This window comes from Canis lupus, chromosome 8 (genome assembly GCF_011100685.1).
Source record: "Canis lupus familiaris isolate Mischka breed German Shepherd chromosome 8, alternate assembly UU_Cfam_GSD_1.0, whole genome shotgun sequence".
Classification (NCBI taxonomy): Eukaryota; Metazoa; Chordata; class Mammalia; order Carnivora; family Canidae; genus Canis; species Canis lupus.
Window position 1 is genome coordinate 65,296,522 of NC_049229.1, and position 13,090 is coordinate 65,309,611.

The 13,090-nt window shown below is 54.7% G+C and overlaps 1 protein-coding gene across 1 annotated transcript in view; it reads left to right on the plus strand.

Annotated features, from left to right (window-relative positions):
* The first annotated feature begins 7,861 nt into the window (after positions 1-7,861).
* The window catches only part of BDKRB2 (bradykinin receptor B2), a 28,453-nt gene continuing 23,224 nt past the window's right edge, over positions 7,862-13,090 (plus strand). The window contains 1 exon segment of the mRNA NM_001003095.1: positions 7,862-7,997. The gene's annotated coding sequence lies outside the window, so the exon portion shown is untranslated.

Consider the following 13,090-nt stretch of genomic DNA (forward strand, 5'->3'; position numbering starts at 1 on the left):
GTCCTGGGGGGCGCCGGGGCACTGGGTGCATGAGTCTGCACTTGCCAAAACCCACAGACCCAGACACTCCATAAAAAGTGAACTTTACTGCATGCACATTTCTTTTTTAAGTTTTTTAATTGCAAAACCATCCCTCCGGCTGATGTGAGGAGGAAGGGGAGGGGGTGACCTGAGAGACCAGCCGGGGGCCTCTGCAGTGACCTTGGTGAGAGCAGCTGGGTCGCATACCTGAGCTCAGCTTATTGACCTCTGGGAACCCTGGATTCCTCACTGAGGACGTGGTACAGAGATTCCCACCTGGAGCCTGGCCCTGTGGGTTGGAGGTGACACCCAGAACCCGCCTGGTGGGGCCTGCTTAGAGCGAGGTGCTCAAGCACCTAGGGGCCTGGCTGATTATGCTTTGCCACGGGGTGGCTGCAACTGACCTCAGGGCGCCCCGAGGTGATCCATCCAGCCGGGTAGCTGCCGGGGGCCGGGAAGGTGCGTTCAGAAAACAGACCTGAAGGTAAACCCAAGGGGAACTACTCAAGGGTGAAGGACACCCGGCTGCAGGCCCCAGCCTGTGGCTCAAGCCACCCTGGGCAGAGGAATGTGGCCCAGAATGTTATGTATTTAGCGTGTTTCTCTCCCAGGGAGGCTGGAGCATTGGTGTCGGGGCGGAGGGGCAGATAGCTCCCAGGGACATCCTGGCTTGTGGGGCAACCCCCTGGGAAGTGGAGACTCTGAGCTGGCACCCCGCCTCGTGCAGACCGTGCAGACCGGGGCACCAGGGTCAGGAGGCCTGGACTCCTGCTCCACCTCAGCCTCTCTTGAGCTGGGCGACTTTGTGCCAAATACTCAACCTCTCTGCACCAACGTAAGACCCCAATGAGGAGCACATGGGAACGCACCTCGGTAAACTGAGGATGTTCTAACCAACACTGGGGGTGAAGAGGGTACAGACGATGGTGGGGACAACCTGTAGGTTGGCCACGAATCAGTAGGAACTTAGAGGCCCAGGTGGGTCAAAACACCCCTCGCTCCCCAGTGGCATCAGAGGTGGAGCGTGTGGACTTGAGTGGGGAGCACAGGGGAGAGCACGGCTGGTGCAACTGCTATGGATAGCAGTCTGGCCATTCCTCACAAAGGTAAACATAAGGGACACCTGGGTGGCCCAGTGGTTGAGCGTCTGCCTTTGGCCCAGGGCATGATCCTGGAGACCTGGGATCGAGTCCCGCATCGGGCTCCCCGCAGGGAGCCTGCTTCTCCCTCCTCCTGTGTCTCTGTCTCTCTCTCTCTGGGTTTCTCATGAATAAATAAATAAAATCTTAAAAAAAAAAAAAAGTAAACATAGGGCTACCTCGTGACCCAGCAATTCCACTCCTGGCAGGTGCCACAGAGAACTTAAAACAGAAACTCAAGATACTTTTACGTGGGTGTTCATAGCTGCATGGTTCACATCAGTCAAAACATCCATCAATGGTGAATGGACGAACAACATGGAATACTACTCGGCTGGAAACAGGATCGAAGCACAGACCCCTGCCACGTGTGTGAAGCTCAGAAACAGGAGGCGGAGTGAAAGGAGTCACTGAAAGGTCACAGATTGTGTGATTCTGCTCATAGGAAAATACCCAGAATAAGTAAATCCCAACACACAGAGCAAATGGATGGCTGCCAGGGGTTGGGGAGCTGGGGGGTGGGGTCTGGAGAGTGGCTTTCAGTGGGTGCAGGGTTTCCTTTGGGGGGGAATGGAAATGTTTTGGACTAGACAGATGTGATGGTACCACATGGTGAATCTGCTCAATGACAATGAACTTTTTTTTTTTTTAAGATTTTTTATTTATTTATTCATGAGACACACAGAGAGAGGCAGAGACACAGGCAGAGGGAGAAGCAGGCTCCCTGCGGGGAGCCCGATGCGGGACTCGATCCCAGGACCCCAGGATCATGACCTGAGCCGAAGGCAGACGCTCCACCACTGAGCCACCCAGGGGCCCTGACAATGAACTTTTAAATGGCCAGTTTATGTTACGTTTTTTGTCAAGGCAGGTAAGGGAGAGTGCTTGTGGTCCATCCTGCCAGGAAGAGAGGACTAATCCGGGGAGGGCCAGGCTACCCGGATCCCCACTCGGCTGCCAGCAGCCCTGCAGCAGACCTGACGTCCCTGTGTACCGTGAGCGGCCGGGGGACCCTGCCCAAGCTAGAGCACCTGTGAAGGTGCGGGGCTGGAGGTCAGGTCTGCACCCGTTAGAGCCCCCTGCCTCCGCCTGCTGCTCAGCTGGTGCCACACACCCAGCGCCACCTCACCTGAGTCTCACGCCCCACCAGGCAGGAGTATCACCTCTGCAGTAAAAGGGGAAACGGATGCACAGAGCAGTTAGACTCTAAACTCATGTGCACGGGCCACCCCAGTGACAGGTGTCGGGGTTCGGGAGGCCCTGAGGGAAATCGGGTCTGGGACATTGGAGAGCGCAGACAGAAAGTGAGGGGCTGCAGAGCCCCAAGCTCAGGGATAAGGGGGGTCCTGGAGCAGGTGCACAGCGCTGGCTAGAGAGGGATGGCGAGGCAGCCCAGGTGAGGGAGGGTCAGCTAGGGGGGGTGCAGACTGAGCCCCTAGGCAGTGAAGGGCCACTGGTAGCCATGTGGGACAGGAGTTGGCATCCTGGACAAGGAGCCCTCCCTACTGAGTCTCCCCTGAGCAGGGGTCCGCAGTGCCACCTCTGATGGCCAAGGAGGGGGGAATGGAACCCAAATTTTGAATTTGGGAAGGCAGATGGGGGTGGGGAGGGCAATACAATATCCCTCCACTCCCCACCCCCTGCACATCCCCAAACATTTCAGCCAATCACCCCAGCCTTCCCCACCCCAGTCCCCTCAAGTCCTTGGAGGAGAAGCTACAGCACATGCCACCAAAGCCCACCTCCACCCCTGGCTGGACTCCCCCTCCACGTGTCAGTTTCCTGATGAAGGGGAGGAGGAGTGAGGGGGAGGGAGGGGGGGTGGAGAGGACTCAGTACTGTGCCAGCCTAGGGGACTTCAGGGGGCTAACAAGCCAGGTGCCCCGGCGGGGGCTGTGCTAGGGGGTCCCAGGTTTCATGGGACATAGAGGAGCCTGCACAGAGATGGCTCCCTGGGGATCATGGCTCAGCGGTCATCCCAGGAGAAGAGGGTCCGAGGGATGCCAGGAACCAGCCTCCCCTCCTCACCCTGAGGATTTCCCAGCCCCAGCTGCAGGAAGTGAGTAACCACCTCTCAAGACCTGCTGGCGACAGCTGCAGCGCCAAGGACAGAGTTAGGAAGTGCGGCCAGGCTGACAGGCAGACCGGGGGCTCCTTTCTACCAAACCTGGGGTGCTCGACAGTGAGCCAGGCCCAAGGGGACCAGGTCCCACCGCCCACCTCCCAGAGCAGCAAGGAGATGGACAGGGGGACAGAGGAGGGACTGGCCTCCTCACACTGCCTCCACCAACCCCTGGAACACCTCTCCCAGCCCACCTCCTAATGTCTGCATACCAGGAATAGCAGGGACCTCACTCACCCCCGCCCCAAATCTGGGGTGGGGAGATACTGCGGGAAAGCCCAGTCAAACAGAAACTGTGGGGGGAAACTCCCATAGCCCAAAGTTAAACAAAAACAGATGAGTTTATATTCTGCAATGTTTCCCAGTGTCTGATAAGAATAAAACTCGTATGCGCACACAAGCTATGAAACATGAATTATGTCATTTTGGCGATTCCACCTATGACTTAAACGTACCGATATTCGTATTTAAAATCGGCATTGAGTAATATGAAGATAAATGGTAAAAGAGGCTAATACTTTAAATGCTTAACCTTTCTCTCCTTAGAACGACATTAAACAGCCAACGGCGTTATAATAGGAAGCGGGCGGCCACAGGGTCGGGAGCGGGGCCTGTGCCCAAGGACAGTGCCTCCAGCAGGGCCGCGTCAGGGCCACTGGGAGTGGGGACCAGAGGCGGGATGGAAGTGCACAGGGCTGGGATGTGCCCTCTAGGGCTCACAGGTGTGCCTGCTGGTGCCAACCAGTCGAAATCACAGGCTTTGCATGTGTTTTGCTATGCATCAAAGTCAGAGCTTACCTTTCCGTTCTGCCTACCAGTTTTCCAGGACTGGTTTGTCTGGGGTGTGCGTGACAAGTCAGCCCTTCGCCCAGAGAACAGGGGTTGGCTTTCTGGCCAGGCCTGTGGAGTGCTGTAGAAAAGCACAGCTCACTCCTGGGGGGCTAATGACAGGGGTCTTCCTAGGTAGGGGGGTGCGGGGTGGAAGTGACAACCCCAGCCTCACACACAGATGTTGGAGAGAATGTTCCAGAACACTGGCTGAAGGGGCAGACAATTAGAAACAAGTGTATGTACATACATGCTGTTCTATTTTGCATGATCTTTTCTTTACCCCCAAAGAGGTTGGATTTGGGGGCTTTTCCCCATAGACTGGGTTGTGTATGAGCATGTATTCGTTGGGTGCCTGCTATGTGCTGGATGATAAATAGACAGGCAATAAGTAAAACAGGAGTCCCTGCCTCGTGGAGTTTACGTGCAGGGGTCACAGAGGAAACCCACAGGGCTGTGGTGGGAACGCAGTCAGGCTGCTGAGAGCAGATGGGCCCCAGACCAAACCAGACACATCAAGAAGAGCTCCTGAGGGGCCCCCCTAGGGAAGGGCAAGGCTTACCAAGTGAGGGCCAAGCTCCGGGCAGAGATCACAGCGTATGCAAAGGTCCAGAGTTAGGTATGATCCTGCTGCATTCAGAAACTTTAGGTAATTTCACAGGGCTAAAGCTTGGGGGCAGGACTTGAGCCCGGAGAGGCCAGAGGGCCCCGGGCACATTCTTACCATGCCTCACAAAGGAGCCCTGGCTTAATGGGGAGGCCACCAGGGTTATGTAGAAACAACTTGATTCCCCTCCTGCTTCTCTCTGAACGCAGGTGCACTGGCTGGAGCAGGACAGGGCCCCTCTGCGGGCCCCAGCCAGGCAGACCCGATGGGGAAGAAGCCAGGGGCTGTGGTCATTTGGCAGGAAGGGTTTAGTCAAATTTCCCCTTAGCAAAAAAGAGGGACAAAAAAACAAGCTAACACATAAAAATTAGAGAGGGTTTTTTCTGAGTCCACATGGAGCTCCTTTGGAAGTGGTTCCTCGTCTAGGTCCTGCCCCTAAGCAGCGAGCTGGCCTCAGTGGCAGGGTCCTCCCAGGCAAGGGTGCATCTGATGCATTCACTGAGTGTCTAACAATGCACAGCCTAACTATGTGGATGTCTGATTTATGAGTAGGTGAGTAGCTGGATAAGTGGGTGAGTGAGTGGATGGATGGATGGATGGATGGATGGATGGATGGATGGATGGGCTAGTGAATGAATGGGTGGGTGAATGGGTGGATGGATGGATGGATGGATGGATGGATGGATGGATGGATGGATGGACTAGTGAATGAATGGGTGGGTGAATGGGTGGATGGATGGATGGATGGATGGGCTAGTGGATGGATGGATGGATGGATGGATGGATGGATGGATGGATGGATGGATGGATGGTTGGATGGATGGGCTAGTGAATGAATGGGTGGGTGAATTGGTGGATGGATGGATGGATGGATGGATAGTTAGTTAAATGGGTAGATACAGCTGTAGGCAAAAGAAAGAGTGAAACAAATTTAAAGTTTGTTTGATGGCAAGACACAACACAATGCTAATTGTATGGATGAAAGATAGAACTTTTTGTTACTTTAGTTCCAAATGTGAGGAGGCTCCCAGGCAGGTCCACACAAGGGGTTGTACCCAAGGACAGGGTGGCAGCAAGCTGGAGCCACAGGGAGCAGCACGACGGGGTTAACTAGGATTCCCAGGCTCCCTTGGACTGGGTAATAAGGTTTGGATAAGGTTTGGAGTTCCAGGACATGGGGGGTGTCCACAGTTACTCGGTATGTGGCCCCAGAGTGGTTAGATACACAGTAGCCCAGAGTGTGAGAACCCGGCAAGGGAAGTGTCAGAGTGTGAACCTAGAACTAACAAAAACTGATCAGCCTCCAAGCAGAACTTCAAAACTGGATCGAAATGGTATTGTTCAAATCCTACATTACCGCGGTGTATGGAACACTATGTAGATGGACGGATGCTTTTCTGGAACTCTCAGTCAACAGAAGCGTCCACATTGGATTCAGATCATTGAGGATTTTCTTCTCATAGACACGGAACCCGAGAATGTACCAGCAGGGGACTTCCCGGGGGCTCTGTCCTGATGGAGCTCAACGTGCTTTGGTCTTCTGGAATTGAGGAAGGCAGCGGATCCTCTCACCTGGACAAGGCATGCACGTACAATTCTGGAAACCATTTTAGAGTGCTCAGGGGCCACATGCAACCTCTCCCCAGAGCCCTGTCCCCTCTTGGGAAGTCAAGGAGTCCTAATGTGGTAGGACAGGTCGGTACTCTGGGGAGTCACCCAAGGCATCCAGGCTGGGAAGAAACTTGACTCAAGTTTATGAAACCAGTCCACAGCCATACCAGGCCCGGATCCCGATACGCCTTTGTGGGACTCAATTTCCCTACCTCTGTGATGACGGAGTGGAACTTGACCACTGTTTGTAGACTTGCTTCAGAAGACAGGGAAAGAGGAGACAGCGGGTAGGGTTCTGACCCTCCTATTTATTCTCCAGCTCCCTGCACCCTCCCGCCACCACCACCCCCGGCCCACTTTATCTGGTCTTTTTGGAAGGAAAGGCTTTAAGACTTTAAAAACATGTACATTTGAAAGGCTCTGCACTTTCCAGCTTTGGATCGTCGGATTGCCTCTAAGCCTCCAGAGCAAAGCCAAGAAAACCAATCAATGTTGAAGCAGGAGGAAACCATTGCCAAACGTGCCCAGATGTGGCAGGGGCAGGAGGGGTGGAGCCCACAAACCTCACGTGGGGCCGGGAAACAAGACAGGGAAAGGTGCTCATTCTGCAAAGGTGTTTCCACATTTCTGCCACTTGGGAGGCAGGCTCACTGTTTACACTGAACCTCAGACGTAAAAACAATCACGTGAGGGAAGTAATGATAAGAGAGAAGTGTTGTGTTAGACGAACTTACTCACTTACAGAGTGTGCCAGCCGCCTAGCACAATGCCAGGAGGAGGAATGCTAGTTTTTAGAGGTAACCTGCTACACGCCTTTTCAATCCGTGATTGCATTCCACTGGGGATTGCATTCTATCCTGCTTGTGCTCGCTCTCTCTGCCAAATAAATAAATAAAAATCTAAAAAAAAAAAAAAAAAAAAACAGAACACAAACTTTGGAGGCAGATTGCCTGGGTTCTTGAGAGGATTAGCTGAGTCCATCCATTGATGTGCTTAGAAAAGTGCCTGACACAGAGCACGAGTTATATATGTGTCAGGGCTGTTATTAATCCTCACCACACCCCTCTGACACTTGTCACGATCTCGGGTCCATCTCCCAGCCCAGGGAGCCCAGTCCATCTCCCAGCCCTCTAAGCCCTGAGGCCCTTAGGCAGGGAAGCGAGTGCAGGGATGGGGATCCAGGACCTGCTGATTTTGAGTCCTGGACACATTTGCCACCCTGTGGCTCTGAAAGGCAGCCAGGCTACACAATAGAACATTCCTTGGGCTCACTTGGAAATCTTCCATGTGGCTCATTGAGCTCTCAAGGCTCGCAGGGCAGACACAGCCCTGGGTTCCTGAAACAATCCCAGCCCAGGCTCTGCGGGCGGGCGTAGGTTCTGGAAACCAACCGTAGCGGGACTGGCTGGGCCGCTGGGCAGGAGCGCTGGGCTGGGCTGGAGGTGGAGGGAGGAAGTGCCCAGGAGGGCGGTGACATCACCACCCAGCCCTTGAAAGATGAGCTGTTCCCTCCACCACTTCAGCTCAGCTCTGGCGGCTCCTAGGAGGACTGAGGACATCAGGCAGTCCTGCAGGACCGAGGGAGCTCTCTAGGTGCCCACGTGGCTTGCTCTGGGCAAGAGGGGTCCCAGGAGGACAGGAGGTCCCAGGACAAAGAGAGAGCCAGCAGGTGAGTGTCACAGGGACTGATTCCCCGGGGGTTGGGAGTAAAGTTCCCTTGGGTCCTGGGGCAAAGTTCCTTTCCTTTTCTAGTCCTGATGAGTAACAAGAAAGGCTCCCAGCAGCAGGAATTATTACCTTGTTTGTTCTAGGTTCGTCTTCTTCTTGAGCAGAGACAGGCATGTGTGTATCTGTGTGAACAATTTAGCGATTTGATTTGTATAGACTCTGGGTAGCTGCCTTGGACTTCAGCTACAAGGAGCGAGGAGGGATGGGTGTGGGGTTTAGACTCCGGAATCCGGCTTCTAACTCACAGCTGTGGTGCTCGTGGGCTCTGTACACAGACCCTGTGTACCCAAGTTTCTTAACCTCTCCGAGCCTCAGTCTCTCTGTCTGCAAAGTACCCTGCTTGCTGGCTCCTGAGGTGGCAGGAGTGAAATCAGAGGGCGGGTGGGAGAGGGTCTGTAAGTGCTGCTGGTGTGCGCCGAGGGGTGGTAGCTCAGCTGAAAGCCCCTCGGGTCGTGGTCCTGGCTGTCCAGGCCAGAGGGCTCAAACCAGACACCGGTTCAGAGCACAGGCTTTGCGTGGGTTGGAGTTCCAGCTCTGCTCTCCTTCGCTGGGTAACGTTTTTGAGCAAATTATGCCCACCCCCCTTCTCCCCATTTCCTGAGCTGACTTGGCAGGGTGGTGACAAAGGTAGAAATGGGCTTGTGCCTGCCTGGGAAGGCCCACATATGCAGTCAGTGCCCCACGAGGGCCGCTGAGGGCAGGTCGTTGCACGAGCCTGGGCTGGGGTGGCCAGTGGGCGTCGCTCCGGCAGGGCAGGTTAGGATGCGCCTCCCTGAGTCACAGGCCTGCTGTGGCTCCCAGCAGCGTGGGTGCACAGGAAGCAGGAGCTCGGGCCCAGGTGTGGGGCAGCGAGGAGCCCCGAGCCAACCCTGCCTTTTATTCCTTCTAGAAAAGAGGGAAGGCCCGGGGCCGGGGCCAGGGTGAGCGACCCCAGAGGACGGTGCCCGCTCCCTCTTCTCTGGAGGAAAGCCATTCCCTGTCCTGCTAGATGGTGGCAGCAGTGGGGTGATGGGGAGCCCCACAAGCCCGAGGAAAGAGTTTGCTGCTTCCCCTTGCGTGAGGTGGAAGGCGGGCAGATCTGGGCAACAGCCAGGGGGAGAGGTTTGGGAAAGCATGGGAAACAAGACGGCTCCCATGCCTTCCCCACAGGCGAAACCCTAGGGCCCCATTCCAGCCCTGCCCTAAACTCACAGAATCCCTGCAATCCCGTGCTCCAAGCCTGGGAAGGAGGTGAAGAAGGAGTCTCAGAGCAGGGAGAGAACCAACCTGAGCCCTTCTCTGGGGGGTGGGGGGTGGGGGCGGTGCCTCGGCCTCTTTGGGACCCTGGCTCTGTCGCTGATACACAGGGGAAGGTTCAGGTGATGGGCTGAGTCTACACTGGGGAATCTGAGGACTGTGGGTGAGACCAAACTTCAGAGACACTGGCCAAGTAGGGACGGAGCAAGGGAAAGAGCCGCCGCGTTGTCTCTGCTAACCCAGTGAACGTGGCTGGCCCGCAAGGGCAGAGGGGGGCAGAGGGGGTGGTCCTCAGAATAAAAGCAGGGCTCCCCTGTCCCCGCTCTCGCTGCTGCGTCCCCTGCACTGAGAACCCACTCTGCTTGACAGCACGCAGGCTCTGCTCGCGATCTGCTGAATGATCAGATGGGTGGGTGGGTGGGTGGGTGGGTGGGTGAAGTCCTGAGTGACGGACGCCCAGCTGCAAAGGCTACCTGCCCAGGTATTTTCAATTATGGGACATTCTGCAAAAGGCAAAACTATGGAGGTTGTAGAAAGATCAGTAGCTGCTGGGGGTCAGGGGGAGGGAGTGATGACTCTGCAGACCACAGAGGATCTTTAGGGCAGCGCAACTGCTCTTGTGAGGCTGTCTTGAGGGACACGCGTCATTGTACATCTGTCCAAACCCCTGAAGGCACAAGGGAACGCCGTGGACTTTGCGTGACAATGACGTGTCATTGTAGGTAGTCACTGTCGTAAACGCACCCTTCTGGTGGGTGCTGCTCACGGGGGAGGCTGGGTGTCTGTGGGGGCAGAGGCCATATGGGAAATCTCTGTGCTTTCTACTCAATTTTTCTGTGAACCCAAAATTGCCCCCCCCCCAAAAAAAATCAAGCCTAAAAAAAAAAAAAGCACACAAAGCAGATCTGTATGTTGCTTTAAGGATTCAGAAGGCACTTAGAGTATCAGAACTTACTAAGATTTGACACCCTGAGTGCATCACCTCCACCACCCCCCAGTCTAGGAATCTCCTGAACTGTATCTTTCTTAGCGCGCATGCTTCCAAGGACAGGGAGCTCACTACTTTGCCAGCCAGCCCACTCCATCTCAGAAAGTTCTACTGTTTAAAAGTTCTTCCTTAGGGATCCCTGGGTGGTGCAGCGGTTTAGCACCTGCCTTTGGCCCAGGATGTGATCCTGGAGTCCCGGAATCGAGTCCCGCATCGGGCTCCTGCATGGAGCCTGCTTCTCCCCCTGCCTGTGTCTCTGCCTCTCTCTCTCTCTCTCTCTGTGTCTCTCATGAATAGATAAATAAAATCTTTTAAAAAAAAATAAAAGTTCTTCCTTAGACTGGAGCTAAACTCCTGTCCCACTGAGCAATGGTCCCCTTTCTAGCTCTTGGGGCAGGGGTGTACAATTCTAGTCCTCGAAGGTCCTCTCTGAGCTAAACATCCACAACTCCTTAATCACGAGACACTTTCTACTGCAAACCCAAAGAGTCAGCTACCTCTTTGACTCTGTGGTGGCCTGTAGGGTATTAGAGGCTAGAAAAACATGAGCAAACTACCCCACCCCACCAAAATCATCATGCAGGGTGGAACACACATGAGCTCTGGGTTCCTATCCTGGCTCTTTACCGGTCAGGGATGCTCTCTGAGCCTGCTTTCTCAATTGTGCAATGGGGAGAATCGTTTCCTTTTCTGAGGACCACGGGGAGGTGTAACACAGATGGTGTTGGGGTGGTGCTAGCAGGCACCAGGCTCACTGCAGGGCCCCGCCTAGCGGAAGGACGGCCTCCAGGGGCAAGAACCGGGCCTGGGACTATCAGAGGTGCTGTCTTCACCGCACATGAGGCCACCACGTCTTGAGGATTCCCGGGAACAAGGGCCCCCCAGGACGCACGGGCTCGCGTTCCCAGGCAACACATTCTTGAGTGGTGACGCCAGGAGTCCCGTCCTACTTCCCTTCAGGGCTCAAACTTTAGGCCCCAATGCCTGTGGGCCTCCTGACCTCTGGGGCTTGTGGAGCACTTTCCCGCGAGGCACAGATAAGTGGTTCCAGATCCCAATCCAAACTCCCTAGACGGCAGAGAGACCGCATGCAAGTCACTTCACCTCTCTGGGCCTCACGGGTCCACATTTGAAAATCAGCTCTATCTGTACCGGACATCTCACAGGATGTTGTAAACTGTAGAGTGCCTGCCACTTTGGTGGTGGTGGTTGTGCTGATTTGCACCCGTGACTCCAAGTGGCCTCTTCCCTATGGGACCCCTGAGTGAGCGCGCTCCAGCGTGGGCATTGCCTGATGGGGAAAGACTAGCCATTTGCAAATGCGGCTCCCCCTCCCACCACCTGCAGACACCGAGCCCTCTCCTGGACTCACTCCTACCAGCTCCCAGGATTCTGATGCAAGTGGGCCTCTCTGTCCACATTTGAGAGATCAACTGCCTTAGCCAAAGGTTTTCTGAGGCAAACGAACTTGAGGAGGAATCAGGCCCTGTCCCTGCCCTGGAGCCCAAAGCCATCCTCCCCAGTAGACGTTGTTAAATGCCAGTGAGGCAAGTAGGGGTGGGAGAAGGGGCCTCTGGGCTCTCTTCTGACCAGAAATGTCCAGAAATGAATGGCCAGAATGAAAGAACAAAGTGAGGAGATGAAAAGCTGGAGGAGGCGGGAACGGGGGTGTCCACCTGGCACAGGTGCGCTCAGCAGTGGCAAAGGCCTGCGGACAAGGCGATCTGCACAGATCATGGGTAGAAGCCAAGACAGTGGGAAGCAGGAGACTCAAACGAATTGGGGCCCACGGGGCAGCAGACTCCCATGGCATCGAGGCCTCGCCCCCTCCCTGTTCCTGCCCTGCTCCTCCTGCTAAGCTCTGAAGCCAGCTCCAGGGGACTGAATCCCACCCCTGCTCCTCCCCAGCCCCCAGCCGTGTGACCTAGGACAACCACTTAGCCTCTCTAGGCCTTGGTCCCTCCATCTGCAGAGCATCATAGAACTGCGAGCCTCCTGAAAGGAACGGGGACCTGCCTGCAGTGTCTGGCGCCTTCGAAGTGGGTGGCTGCCTTGTTCAATGCAACGGGGCAACTGTGCATCCTGGATGCTCCCGTTCCCCTCCTCAAACCGTGGGTACACACGCAGTGCTGACCCACTTAGGGGGTGCCTGGAAGGAGCTGGGGAAACCAGGGCGGGGAGCGCCTGCCTCCAGGAGGGTGCTGGGGATGGGACCAGAGGGGAGGCAGGCTTCCTTTGAATTTCCTTTGAAATTCTTATCATGATATGCCTTGGCAGAATTTCAATATATAAATTTAAAAAAAAAAAAAAAAGAAATTTAAGTGGAAATAAGGAGACAAAATTCTCCAAGACGCCCACTCTCCACAGCCTGACCACGTCCTGCTCTGTGCCCACAGCCAGGAGCCAGCAAAGGGAAGAGGCAGTGAGGGAACAGTAGGCACCAGAATGGGGGACGGTCCTGCCCTCGGGTGCATTCTGTGAGTTTTTGAGGAGGTACTTTTGCTGAGCACCTACTATGCATGGGCTCTGTGTTGGGCACCTAGGTGCTGCTGGGCACCCCAAAACTGCTCATCCCGGTCAGACTCTGGGGATGAGGTTTTTTTTGTTTTTTTTGTTTTTTTTTGGAAAAAAATTTTTTTTACTTGTATGTACATTCCAGCCAAAAGAGAAATTAATCCCAACAAATAATCCCAGAAAGGGGAAGGTGTTATAGAAAAAACTAGTGTGACTAATGAATTAGTGTGATCAATGAAATCCACTAAAGTCTAAGGTATGGCTAACAAATTTGGTCGTAATATAATTTTGAAGCT